At 53.8% G+C, this 13,847-nt stretch overlaps 1 protein-coding gene across 4 annotated transcripts in view; it reads left to right on the forward strand.

The window, feature by feature from the left end:
• The first annotated feature begins 3,981 nt into the window (after positions 1–3,981).
• Positions 3,982–13,847, forward strand: part of EVI5L (ecotropic viral integration site 5 like) — a 28,545-nt gene continuing 18,679 nt past the window's right edge. For 2 of the 4 annotated variants that reach the window (XM_047704537.1, XM_047704546.1), the window contains exon 1: positions 3,982–4,176. The gene's annotated coding sequence lies outside the window, so the exon portion shown is untranslated. The remainder of the gene's footprint in view (positions 4,177–13,847) is intronic. The other 2 variants (XM_047704556.1, XM_047704566.1) reach the window with 1 other exon arrangement.

The raw sequence follows: 13,847 nt of genomic DNA on the forward strand, positions 1-13,847 counted from the left end.
ATGCATTGCGGGCAGGAACAGAAACTGATGCAGCCACCATGGAAAACTCTTCTGTTTTGGAAAACTCAAAAAGCCAAACACAGAATTACTCTACGATCCAGCAGTTCTACTCCTAGGTAGCTAGCAAAAGAACTGAAAGCAGGAAGTCAGCTAGATATTGGCACATCCGTGTTGGCAGCAACATTATTCCCCAAAACCAGAAGATGACTGAATGTCCACCAACAGAGGAGTGAATAAACATGTGGTTTGCACATATAGTGGCATATTATTCAGCCATGAAAAAGGAATACAGTTCTGATACATTCTACAACACAGGTGAACCTTGCGAACTTTATGCTAAGTGAATGAAGCCAGACACGAAAGGACCAATATTGTATGATTCCACTTACATGAGGTCCCTCAAAGAGGCAGATTCATAGAGACAGGAAGTAGAACAGAGGTAACCAAGGGCTGGGGATAGGGGGAATGGGGAGTTAGTGTTTGATGGGGACCGAGTTCCTACTTGCGGATGATGGAAACTTTTGGGAAATAGATAGTAGTGTTGATTGCACAACACTCTGAATACACATAATGCCACTGGTTTGTAGTCTTAAATATGCCAAGCATTATATGTATTTCATCACAATTAAAAATTTTCCAAAAAGAGGGGCCCCTGGCTGGCTCAGCCAGTAGAACATGCAACTCTCGATCTCAGGGTCACAAATTTGAGCCCCATGTTGAGCATGGAGCCTACTTTTTAAAAAAATGTGGGTTTTTAAAAATTTTTTTCAAAAAAGAAAAAAAGAAGTCACAGTGCCTCCTAAGGTTTAGGCTTAGAACTAGCACAGCATTGGGGTGCCTGCGTGGCTCAGTGGGTTAAAGCCTCTGCTTTCGTCTGGGGTCATGATCCCGGGGTCCTGGGATCGAGTCCCGCATAGGGCTCTCTGCTTCAGCAGGGAGACTGCTTCCTCTGCTTTCTCCCTCTGCCTGCCTCTCTGCCTACTTGTGATCTCTGTCTGTCATATAAATAAATAACATCTTTATAAATAAATAAATAAAACTAGCCCAGCATCATAAATGCTGGGCTAGTTCCTAAGAACAGGTGACAAGCCAGCACAGATTCAAGTGACAAGAAAACAGATTCTACTTCCTCATAAAAGGAGCTACAGATATTGTGGCTTTCCCCCCCTCTCTCTCTATGAGAAAAATGAGGTCTAGGCTCACACTAGTCAATGTTCATAGCAAATGACTTTTGAGTCCAAAGTTTAACCCAGAAAAAAATTTTGATCGTGCTAAAATTTGTTATCAGTGAAATACTGAGAGAAGAGTCTTTTAATAAATTCAAATGTGCAAAATTTGGCTCTGGAAAAATGACAACCACACACCAAAAAAATCACAGCAGTAGAATTAACAGTTGGTAAAAATTGGACAAAATGAGCCTGATTAATGAATCGAATGTTTCAAAAAAATCACATGGGAAAAAAAATGTTCCTGATAAAGATGATTTCAATCAAGTAAAAATGAGCATAGAAAAAAAAAATTGGGAACAGTTTAGCTGCACTAAACAGAAAAGTGATCCAGGAATCTAATTGGCTAAATGCAGTTTGTGATTCAAAAGTATTTTCCAACAGAAATGTGTTGGATTTTTTTTTTCCACTGTGCTTATAAAAATGGAATCAAAGTGTCCCCAGAATAAAATCCTCCTTTGTGTGAAAATGGCAATGTGAGGACAAGAGGGTCAAATGTGCGGTGCATCTTTCTTGGGTTTGATTTTATTCTCCAGACACCAGATGCTGCTAATCTCCCAGGCAAGGCCCCAGAAATGAACTGGTGGTGACCCCTTTCTGGGGCACCATGGACCCCGCCCAGACATGTGACTCTCTAGACCCCTTTGTCTCTCACATCCCTGCTACCAGTCCGGGTTTTTCTGTTCCTGGGAAGGTGTGGTCACACCAAACTGTTCTTTCCTGTGGGGAAAACCTCTAGAAACCCAGGTAAACCCCAAGACTTTGGCCCTTATGATGACTCCTCAGTTCCCCACACTAAGGGACCACGGGCAGCCAACATAAAGGTTGTCCCTTGCTGGTCACTGGATCCCTACCATGTCTTGCCATTATTCTTACCTTCCTGACTTAAGGCCCACCTTGCCTTGCATTTCAAACCATCCCCGTGCAGGTCTATGGCACCCCCTCCCAAGCCCACCCAGAAATCAGGGGACGATGTCGATGAGATTCATTCCAGCTTCATACTCTGCAAATCCAAAGTCACCTTATAACTTTGTCAGGACTATGAAATGCCCAGCAGAGAAGCTGACTTTAAAAGAAGGGAGGTAAAGATCTGTTCTTTAAAAAAAAAAAGAAAAAAGAAAAAAAAGGGAGAGGGGATACGGGCATGTGGGGAAAAGGAATGCATTACATTTATTTTTACCACTGGAGTTTTTAGAAATATGTTTTGGGGCTTTTCTTACAGTTCCAGAATTTTAATAGATGCAATGTAGATAGTAAGAGATAGAGAGGCAAAGAGGGTGCGGACAGATTCAGAGAGTTAGGCAGGGGCAGAGAGGATACACAGTGGCGGAGAGGATACGGACAGAAGCAAAATGCAGATGGAACAAAGTGTAGACAGAGGCAAAGAGAGATGGCCAGGGACAGGCAGCGAACAGATGTCAGCCATTGCTCCCCAACCCAGATAGAAGCCCGAAGTACTTAGAAGGTTGAGGTCTCAGACTTTACAAGTCTGGGACACGCCCCCGTCTCCGTCCCAGCCCTCCCACACCCATTTCTGCCTCCTCATTTTCAGGCCCCATCCTGAACTTACAGTGTTACCCTCTCTTCTGTGACAGGGTCCTTCCCTGCCCCACCCACTCCAGGGCCCACCCCTTGGGGTGGAATCCTGTCCTTTTTGCTAAGTCTGGCCTGCTGTCCGTGACTGTCCCTACATGATCCTCCCCAGCCTGAGTGACACTCCCCCACCCTTTTCTTCCCTTTTAAGAGTCTCAGGCCTACCCTTCATTTACTCATTCATTCATCAAGCATTTATACTTAGTTTCCACCAGCCAGGCCCCTCCTCAACAACGCTGTGGACCCCGGGGACACCCGACCTAGGCCCTGCATCACCCCCACCCGCGCCCCACCCCCCAGGAGGAGGATGGGAGGGCCGGGTAAGCAGTGATGACACAGCTTGATCAGAGTTTTGACAGGGGATCGTAAGGCACTGTGAGCCCCAGAGAAGACACTCAAGCAAGCCTAGTCTAGGTTAGAGGACGGGCCTGAACCTTGGACGTGACCCCACCCCCAACAGCCCCGCCCCCGGCACCGAGCCGGGCTCAAAAATGCGGTCGCATCACCGCCCCCTCAGCCTGCCAACACCCCTTTTCAGACCCAACCCATTAGCCTCTCCCTTACTGGCCCCGCCCCATTGTTGGTCTAGGTCACGCCCCCCCTCAGCCCCTCCCCTATTTCATTCAATCCGGCCTCAAGCCCCACCGCCCGGGAGGCCAACCTCAAACCAATATCATGATCCCATTGGCCAAGCGGTGTTACTGCACCGCCTTCCTTCAGTGTTATTGGGTCCCTAGGTGTCAATCTTCTTTATAGAGTCCCAACAGTTGCCATGGCCGAGATTTGAGGGGCAGATAATAATGGACGGCTCAGGACGGCTAGTTATTGGGCGGAAAGCCCGGCTCTGGGCGGGGCTTAGAGCCAAACGCTTGGCTGCCTCCGTCTGGGGTTCTTCAGGGCCGCAGCCTTCCCTCAGAGACACACCCCTCACTCCTTGTTATTGGTGCCGCCAAGCGTTGCTCAACAGCATTCCACATTTCGATAGGCAAAACCACCCGTCCTTCACTGCTTTCCTAATTTCAATTTGCTTCTCCCCTTAGAGGCGGCAACCTTATGGCCGTAGCCAGGGCCCTCCTCACGGAATGGCTACGGATTGGCCCGGCACCCCGTCACTCCTGAATAGTGGGCGGAGCCAGGGTGCCTGGGGGCGGTGAATTGGCTGACTGGACCTCGGGGGCGGGGCAGCCGCTCCTGTCAGCGGGTGAAATGGCAGCGGCAGAACCGGCGGCGGCCGCGGTCCTGGGGGGCGGCTGAGGGGGCCGGGCCGGGGCTGCGGGGCGAGCAGCACGGCGGGGATCCAGCGGCGCGGCCCGGGACAGTGAGGCTCGGCACGGCGATGGCGGCGTGCTCGGCGCAGGTAGGCAGGCGGCGCGGGCCCGGCCTCCCGGGCCCCTTCTCAGGCCGGCGGCTCCGCGCTGCGGCCCGCGGGAGCCCGGCAAGACCGGGACTCCGGCTGCCTTGCCACGGAACCCGCGCTGGGAGCCCTCTGCACTCCCGGCACGGCTCCTGGCCGTCAGTCTTAGGCCCAGGCCCCCGCCCACCCTCGTTCCGGATGCCTCCGGACCCCTCGGGGCCCCTCCCCCGGCCCTTCCGGGCGCCCCCTCCCCCATCCCACCCCCTCTCCAGGGTCGTCACCCCGCCCCCGGCCGTGACCCCCGCCCACCCTTTCCATAGACCCTCAGGACTCCTCCCAGACCGTTCAGGGCTCGCCCAGCCCCCACCCCGCAGACCCGCCCCCCAAGGCGCCCCCCCTCGCAGGCCGAGGACCCCCGCCCTCCCTCTGTCCGGATCCCTCAGGACCCATCCCATCTGCAGACCCCTTGCCACCCCATCCCTCCCCTCACTTCTCATCCTATCTCTGGGCCCAGACCTGCCCGCAGCCCCAAGGCTAAGAGCCTCAGAACCCTACCCCTCCGTTCCAGCCCCGCAGGACCCTTCCCCTGGCCTCTGTAAATCAGGATTCCTCCCCGCAGGCCTCCCCTCAGCCTGCTGGCCCATCTCTCACCCCCGGCAACCCCAAGCCAAGGGCACCGGCGGAAAAAAAAATCACTCCTCAGGCTCCTCCCAGTACACTCCAGCAGCCCCACACACACCCCTGAGTCTGACTCGTCCCAAAAACCCACCTCCTGCTCAGGACCTCCCAACAGATATTCGGAACGCTCTTCAGGTGCAGGGGCACACATCTTCTGAGCCCCACGCTCACACCTGTGTGCCCCTCCCCACACACTCACATCTGCAAGCCAGCAGTGTTCAGAGAGAGAGATGGCTGTGAACCCTGGACAACTCATACACACAGACATCCAGGAGCCCCCGGTCTGCAGTGGGCACGCGTGCACACACACACGCGTGCGCGCACACACGCACACACGCACACACAGCTACACTTGGATCCCCAGCACACACACAGGAACTCAGACCTCCAACACAGACCGAGACAATTGGGCCCTCCCTTCCCCCCACACACAAACACACTCTCACACACAGGACTCCTTGCACTTTCACACACCTCCGAGGATCCCACCTGCCCAGGTCCTCCTGTGGTGCTCAGAGCTCCCAGCTCAGGCCCACTTGGAGACATGAGCTGCCCGCCCTGCCCCAGGCAGCCAGCCTGCCCAGCCACGCCAGCCTCCCTGACCTCGTATCCCCATCGGGGCTCAGAAGGGTGGCAGGGTGACCCAGAATCTCCCAGCACCCCTGTGGACACCTGCCCCGGGCCTCTTCCCCTTCATCCGTCTCTCCCTGCTTTGCCCTTCTTCAAAGGGAAGGGCACTCACTCTCCCTCCTACACTGAAGTCTCCCAAAGGGAAGCACGGGCTGCCCTCTGATTAATGCCACCCCCTGGTGGGGAGGGGGAGTTCAGGCTGCTCCCGAAGTCCGACCAGACTGGTAGGACCAGCATCCTGACCCTGTCTCGCCCGCTGGCCTCAAATGGCAGGGCCTGCACCATTGCCGGGGGCAGCCCCGGATAGCCCGCGTGAGTTCCTTCACCCACGACCAGTGTGTCATGCCAAAATGAAACGGCTTCCTTCTCTCCTGGCATTTGGGACCCAGTGGGGCTGGGTTGGGGCTTGCCAGAAGCAGACAGCTCTTTTGTTAAGGAATATTTTCAGAGGGGAAGAATGTGCTGAAGAGGCTCGGGTGGGACACGAGCGAGGAGTCAGCTTGGTTTTTCCCTTGGCTGGGCTTTGACCAAGCTGGAGGACCTATGTCCACCCATCTTTCCTGGTTGTGTTGGTCCTCCTCGCCCATCCTGCCACCCCTCGGGTCCAACCTGTGGGTTCCCCTGGGCTTTTGTGGTCGGCCGCGGGTGGTTTGGCCCTGGCACAGGCATGAGGAAAGGAGATCACGGAACTGGCGAGATGGTGTGGCCAGGACTGCAGGGAGTGAGGAGGAGCCTGGGTCCCGGCCGTGCAGAATCCAGACCAGTCCAGCCCCCAGCACTGCCTGTCTGGGATCCTTCGAGCCACGCAAGCAAGCCTGGAAAGCCCCAGAAACGCAAGCCCAGGCTTCTTTGCAGATATTCCACAGTGGGCTCTGGATGGCCCCGGGGAAGAAATGGCTCAGGGCCTCAACTTCTCCATCTGGAAAATGGGGGGATAAATCCTTAGAACCTTGCTTTGTACTGCAGGGGAGCCCATGAGGTTAGGATGTGGTCCTGAATGTCCCTTGGGCACCGTGGGGGAGGGGTCAGTGGGGTCCAGCAGGGCAGTCACCCATCTATGGGTGCTGGCAGAATCCTTGCCCACCCTGGTCCTCTGTTTGTCATTCGTTGACCCCTCACTGGATAATGGCCTTCTCTCTGCGGCCAAGCTGCATCTCAGGAAGCCGGCCCAGTTGGGGGCTGAGAGATGGGCTGTTGTAGGGTTTGTGGCCACACAGAAGCCTCCCATGGGGACGGAGGGTTGGAGGGGGCCTATTTGCTGGCAATGCCCTTGCCTCACGCACACCTCTGACGCACAGATCCGGGTAGGGAGAGGCTCGTTCTGCCCAGTTGGCTGAAGGGAGGAGTGGTTGAAGACTCCTGAAGGTCACGAGGCGCACAGGAAACAGTCTCCACAGCCTCCCCAGGGTGGGCCCTTGTGCCGATGCAGTGGGGGCCAGAAGACTCTTCAGAATAGACAATGAACTCCTTAGGAAAACCCAAGAAAGTGCTTGGGGAGGGCCTATGTGAAGGATCAGTGCACTTTTACCCGAGGCTGGGGGTACAGGCCTCTGTCTTTGCCTGTGGGCTTTGAAAGGGGCGGGGGGGGGGGGCGAGGCAGAGAGTGATCTCAGTTTCCTCTGGCAGAATACTGATGCTGGTTTGTCCAGGGGAAGCCCCACCTCGTGCCGGGAACGGAGTCAGGTGCTGGGGTCTGAAGGCAGGTCACACGTGGTCTCTGTCCTGCTTCTAAAGACCCTCTTGGGTCTGATCGGGCCCATCCGGTATGTCAGGCCCAGTGCCAAGCACCATTTACGTATTATCTCATTTAATCCTCCAAACCACTGGAGGAACCCAGATTCCAGCCTGCACGCTCACCATCACGGCCTGCTGCTTGCCGTGTGGGAGCACGGGACAGAATTATACCCAGTATGCCGCGGGAGCACAGGAAAGGGTCCGGTGCGGCCCGGGGCCGTCAGGGAAGGCAGAAAGGGATGATGGATCGGCCCAGAGAGGAGCTCACGGGGCAGGCATGGCAGGCAGAGTATTTGGACAGAGGCTCACAAAGCAGGAGCAAGTCTGGTGCATCCAGGGAGTCGTGCCTTGTTCGGGGGGCCTCACCCCATAGGCCCTGTGGCCCCGATGAGATCCATGGGGCACACACTGTGCGCCCCTTCCTGGAAAAGGGGACCTGTAGTTGCAGGAGCTCAAGAGAGGCAGCAAGCCCTACCCTGCCCAGGGGAGTGTGTAGCACACATGTTCCCGGAGTCAAACAGCGCGGGTGAAGGGAGTGAGAACAGGCTCACGGGAGCCAGGGGAGAGCTCTCTCTCAGAAGACCCCGTCGGCGCGGCTCACCTGCCCTTGTATTGCCTGGCTCAGTGCGCTGGGGTGGGTTGTGAAATCGTTTTACTGAGGTGCGTCTCCCACACCACCAGCCCACAAGTCCCACAGGGGCAGGGAGCCTGTCTGTTTGTTCGAGGCTGAGGCTCAGGCAAGTGGAGGGCACACAACAGGTGCTTAGTAAATACTTGCTTCATTTTAGGATCTGACGGTCCTCCCTAACCACCCACCTATGAAAGACGGCCTGGATCTCTTCCACAGAAAGAGGTTGACCCATCTGCCTCGGAGAGCTCCTGAAGGCCCGGCATACCCACCTCACCCCAACCCCCCGCCGCCCGGCCCAGCGAGACTTATCCACTGACACAGGCAGCAGGAAAGATACCATCCTGGCTTTAAAGAGCCTTTGCAGGATGCCCCTTCTCTTATTCACCTGTCCCTGGAAGGTTTATAAGGGTTTTCAATTTTCTCCCTGGTCATTCTCAGGAATATAGAGTATAGAGAAATGAGGGATTTGCCAGGAAGGGGCCCGTTCCCAGCAGTAGAAAGGAAGTTGGTAGTGACACAGGGCAGTAAACTTTTTTTTTTCTTTTAGGCCAGAAGGGATTCCACAGATCATAATGGTCCACCTCTCAGATTTTAGTCTGAAGGTAGTTGCTGCTACTATTATTTCCAATAACGATAATTATAGTTTTACCGCCCTTAACTTTAAAGGGGGCCACCCCGCTGCGGGAGGGCCTGCTACGGAAGAGGTTTGTTTATTCATTCCACAAATATTGGATGCTTGGTGGGGTGCTGGACTCTGGGGACCCAGTGGTGGCTAGACAGCCCCTGCCCACATGGAACATTCCATCCAGCAGGGAATGAATACCACGGACCAGCTCCTGTCCTAAGAACATGACAAGTTTAGCTCAGATATTCCTCCCAACAAAACCTGTGAAGCAGGTACTATCATTAGCCCTGTTTTCAGATGAAGAAACTGAGGTCAAGTGTATCACAAAGGTATACAGTGGTGTAGGAGGGATTTGAACCCAGGTTACTGGCTCTGGAGGTCTCACAGGAGGCCAAGGGATCTAAGAGTGGGTCTATACACACACACACACGCACACACACACAGCCAGGCAAAGAAAGGACACAGATATGGAAATATCCAGAGCATAAAAGAGTAGGTAGGACTGGGGGAAAGAAGGGGGCAGACAGTAAGCCCTGAATTCCAGTTGCTATCCTTGTTATCCAAGCTTACCCATCGGTTGCTCACCCCTTCGCAAGGAAAAGGACCCAAATCCCAGGCCATTTTCCCCAGACTTGGAACAGCCAGGACCACGGTAGCTGGCCTACACTGTCAGTCCTGGCAGGCTGGACATATGGGGTCACGTGGCGTCTCCAGAGACATCTGGTTCAGAAATGAGTCTGTGTCCCCTGTAATCATTAGAGGTAGAGGATCAGAAGTCAGGGGAAGGGGATGTAAGGAGCCAAACTGAAAGGAAACTTGGGGTCGTTATTCCTGTCTCTGAAAATGCCAAGTTCTGCAAAATGGCGCATGCGCACACCCTCACTCCCTCTCCCTGTTGCAAAGTAATGACTGTGCTTTACTGAGCGCCCGGTAAATTGGGCTTTCACACTTTATGTATATTGTTTCTAAAGTAAAAGAATGCAGAGAGAGCAGCAGCACAGAGGATCTATTTAGAGCAGAGACTCTGGAGTCAGAAATCCAAATGCAAAGCCTTTCTTCCTGTGGCCTAGTCAAGGGGTCCTGTCAGTGTCCCACTCACCATGGGACCTCGCATGAGTTACATCTGGCCTTTACTTTTCTGGCTACACCGACACAACGTCTTTGCTTTAAATTATTTTTTTAAATCGAGTTTATTTTTTAGAACAGTTTCAGATTTGCAAAAAAATTGAGAAGACAGTAGAGGGTTCCTGCAGACCTCACACCCAGTTTCCCCAATTAGCAACATCTTCAGGTGGTCTGGTGCATTTGTTATAATTAACAGACCGACGCTGATACATTAACTACAGTCCACACTTATTCAGCTTTCCTTAGTTTTGCCCTAATTTCCTTCTCCTCTTCCAGGATTGTATCTGGAATCCCACATGACATTTCGTCACCAATATTTCTTAGGCTGTCATGGCTGGGACGGTTTCTTGGACTTTCCTATTTCTGATGACCTTGACAGATTTAAGGAGGACTGGTCAGACATTTTCTAGAATGTCCCCTGATCTGGATTTGTCACATGTTCTTCTCGTAGTTAAACCAGGATGATGTGTTCTGGGGAGAAAGATGCAGAGGTGACATGCCTTTCTCAGCTCATCATGGGCCCATGCTCTCAATGTGACTTATCACTGTTGATGTTGGCCTTGGTCACTAGGCTGAGCAGCACAGAAATTTTTGTCTCCGTTCACTCAGCAAATGTTAATCGAGCACCTACTAAATTCCAGAAGGGTTAGGAGCTTGGAGTAGAAAATTAAGAAGATAGGTCCTTACCCTCAGAATGCTCATGACCCAGCAGGGCAGGCAGGCCCATATAGAAGGAATTGCCATGGACTGTGCCTGGGGCTGAAGTGTAGAGGGCAAGTATTTTCAGAGTGAGAGAGAGAGAGAAGTGAGCCGGCATGCTGGAGGTGGGGGTTGCCAGGAACGATTTCACCGAAAAAATTCAAACCAGGTGTTGGAGGATGCTTTTCCGGCAAGAGGGCACAGCATGTGCGAAGATACAGACAGGAAGAAGCAGGGGTTCCCGGAGGGCTGAGCATCATAGGGCTGGGATGAGGGAGGAGGCAAGGCTGGCAGGACTGGGTGCACCAGGTGAAAACATCTGGGCTGGGCTCCATCTCCAAGTAGGGAGTGGCTGAAGGGTTTGGGCAAGCAGCAGGAGAATAGCGCCAGGCTTGGCCTGAGCAGGTGGTTAGTACCATGGACCCAGCTAGTCCCACGTGCAGCAGGAGCAGGCTCTGGCTTTAGTCAGGGGAGTATTGAGTTGGACGAGCATCTCCACACCAGGGACCAGGAGGGTCTTCCTAAAGTTCAAGCTTAGCCAGGCTCCTGCCTGAGCCTGTGGGGCCCTGTGGGAGTCTGGCCCCTGCAGAACTCTCTAGTCTTTCCTGAAGTGGCATGCCTCCCTCGGCTTCAGGACCGCCCTTCCTTTGCCAGCCCAGCCCATCCCTTATCATCCTTTTCTCTAAGTTATTGTTCACATAACATAAAACTCACCCTTTTAAAGTGAACAGGTCAGTGGGTTTCAGTATATCCACAACGTGGTACAACTTCATCACTGTCTAGTCCCAGAACAATTTCATCACTCCAAAAAAGAAATCCTGGGTGCAGGTCTCCCTATTCCCCCCCACCACCCCTGGCAACCTCTAGCCAACTTCCTGTCCCTATGGATCTACCTATTCTGGACATTTCTTACTCAATGCAGTCATGTCCCTTGTGATCGTTTGTGTCGAGCTTCATTCACAGAGCATAGTGTCTTTGAGGCTCCTCTACATGGCAACATGTATCAGAGCTTCCTTCCTTTTTTGTGTCTGAATCATATTCCAGTGCATGGATGGACCGCACTGGGCTTATCTGCTCATCCGTTTAAGTGGACATTGTATTGTTTGCACTGTCTAGTATGAATGAAGCTGCCGTGAAGGGTCACATACAAGTCTCCACGTGGATGTATGTTTCCACATGGATGTATGTTTCCCATTCTTCTGGGTAGATACTAGGAGCAGAATTGCTGGTCACATGGGAACTCCATATTTAACTGCTTAGGGAGCTGCCAGATGGTGTGCCACTCTATCTGTTCTTTGAAGCATGTCTCTCAATCTGTAAGAGAAAGCTTGGATGATAGTTTCTTACTCTCGACACCCCGAGTGCTCGGGGTGGGGGGGAGGCGGCAGCTCCGTCCGTCTTTGCTCAGTGTGGTGCCCAGCATCTGACAGGCATTCAGCAAACATCGGTGCGCGGGCAGGTGGGTGCTGTTCCTCAGATGTTTCTCGAGTGCTGTGTTGTAGACTCCGTGCAGGGCACCACAGAAGTGGGGACCCAGACAGGGGCCGTTCTTGCCCTGGCAGGGGATCTGATAGAGATGTTCAGGGACTGGCTGGCAGGTGCTCAGGAGAGAGGACAAATACACTCACGCTCATACACATCCATATACAGAAAGGAGGCACATATGTGGTCACTGAAGACTCGAGAGCAGCTAGCAGCCAGGTTTCTCTGAGCTAGCTGGAAGAGGACTTCAAGAAGGAGGAAGTGTGAGTGGCTGTGTCCAAACAGCCCTGAGAAGGAAAGGGAAAGGGAGGTGGGAAACATCCAGCAGCTGGACCTTTCTGCCCCCCTGCCCCCGGCCCCAGCTCACTGGCGTCCCTCTGGGCTGACTCAGCCTTGTTAGCCATAGGCCACGCTACAGGGGTGTGGAGGGTGGTAATGCCAGCAGGCACAGGGGTAGGTGGCCCACTACCTGCTCTGCAGGGTCCGGCACCCCCTTTAAGTGGCTGAGGTGGAACAGAGGCAAAGGGGATTGAAGTTGAGGATGCCGAGAGGCCGGGACCTCAGACCTAGTGGGCCTGTGTGTGGATCTCAAAGGCCTGTGGCCCCCTAGCCCTTGAGGGCGCCTGCCTTGTCTGTGTCTCTGTACCCATCCAGTAAGGGCGGGAAGGCTGTGGAGTCGGTGTCTTATCTGCCTCTTTCTGCTCTGTATCCCTGGGCCTAGAACAGTGCCTGGGCCTCAAACGGCCCTCAGCAAGCATCAGGGAGGGAACGGGCCACCCACAGAGCTAGGAGGGCAGAAAGCCAGGGTCCATCCCAATCTACTGAGTCCCGAGGGTGACAAGATCTGGTCAGTGCAGGAAGTGTGCGTGCGTGTATGTGTGTGTGTGCGTGTGACAATGTGGGCGTGAGATGGTGTAGATGTGTATGAGTGTGCATGTATCTGAGTGTGTGTCTGCCTGTGTATCCATGTGCGTGGGTGCGAGATTGTGTGTGTCCGTGTGTGCACGCACACGCAAGAAAGTGGTACGAGAGTGCATGAATGTGAGCACATGGGGTGTGAAATAGTGTGTGAATGTAGGTAAGTATGTGTGGGCGTGTGAGTGTGCACAAGGTGTGTGTGTGTGTGTGTGTGTACACGTGTGCATCAGGAGGATGGCTTCCAAAGCCAGGCTGTGTTTAGTCTGGCAATGAGTCAAGAGAAAGTTCCTGAGGGATCAGAAGATTCTGCCTCTCAGACTGCAAATTTCAGCCTTATGTATTGAATCAGTTTTATTTCCTGTATGAAGTTCACATGAATATGTGATAAGCAGCTGAACAAATTCCGCTAGTGGCTGGCCCCTGGTTGTGTTTTTAAATCAGAAACCCAGAGCTGAACCATTCTCTTGGGCTCTTTGGGGGCAGCAGTGGGAGATCCAAGGCTTGGATCTCCTGGGCTCGGCAAGGACATGGTGGGCCCAGACCACTACCCTGGCCACATGTGGTCTCTTTCTCTAGAGCCCCCCACCCCAAACCAACTGTGCTTAGGAGGCTCCGGTCCTCGCCTCCACCCCATCTTCCCCACCTCCCAAATCTGACGTCAGGAAACCCACACTACCTTCCCAGCCCCTCCCTGCCCAGAGAGATCCTTCTAGGTCAGCACTTGTCCACAGCCCATCTCTGCCCTGGCTGGTCACAGACTTTGACCCTGCAGTGGGCCCCAGAGTGGCCCCCACTGTCCACCTCTCAGGAGAGATGAACTAACTCCTGGCTAGACGGTGCACAGTAGCTTGGTCTTTGGGCCAGTCATCCCCAGCCAGCTAGGCGATGAGAAGAAAAAGTCTTCCAGGTCCGCCGGCATGGGCCACCTAGAGTTTGGACCACTCACCAAAGCCAGAGTCCTTGGCACCCAACAGAACTGGAGAGCCTTTGGGACTCAGAGGCAGGACCAGTGGCCCCAAGGAGCCACAGAGACCAGGGAAGGGAGGACTTCTGGGTACCCTACAAGGTGGGAAAAGGATGCCCACCTCCCCTGCCCCCATGACAGTGCAGCACAAGGGAAGGAAACTGGAATGAAGTACATGGCCAAGGTCA

The sequence above is a fragment of the Lutra lutra genome, chromosome 1 (assembly GCF_902655055.1).
Source record: "Lutra lutra chromosome 1, mLutLut1.2, whole genome shotgun sequence".
Taxonomy (NCBI): Eukaryota; Metazoa; Chordata; class Mammalia; order Carnivora; family Mustelidae; genus Lutra; species Lutra lutra.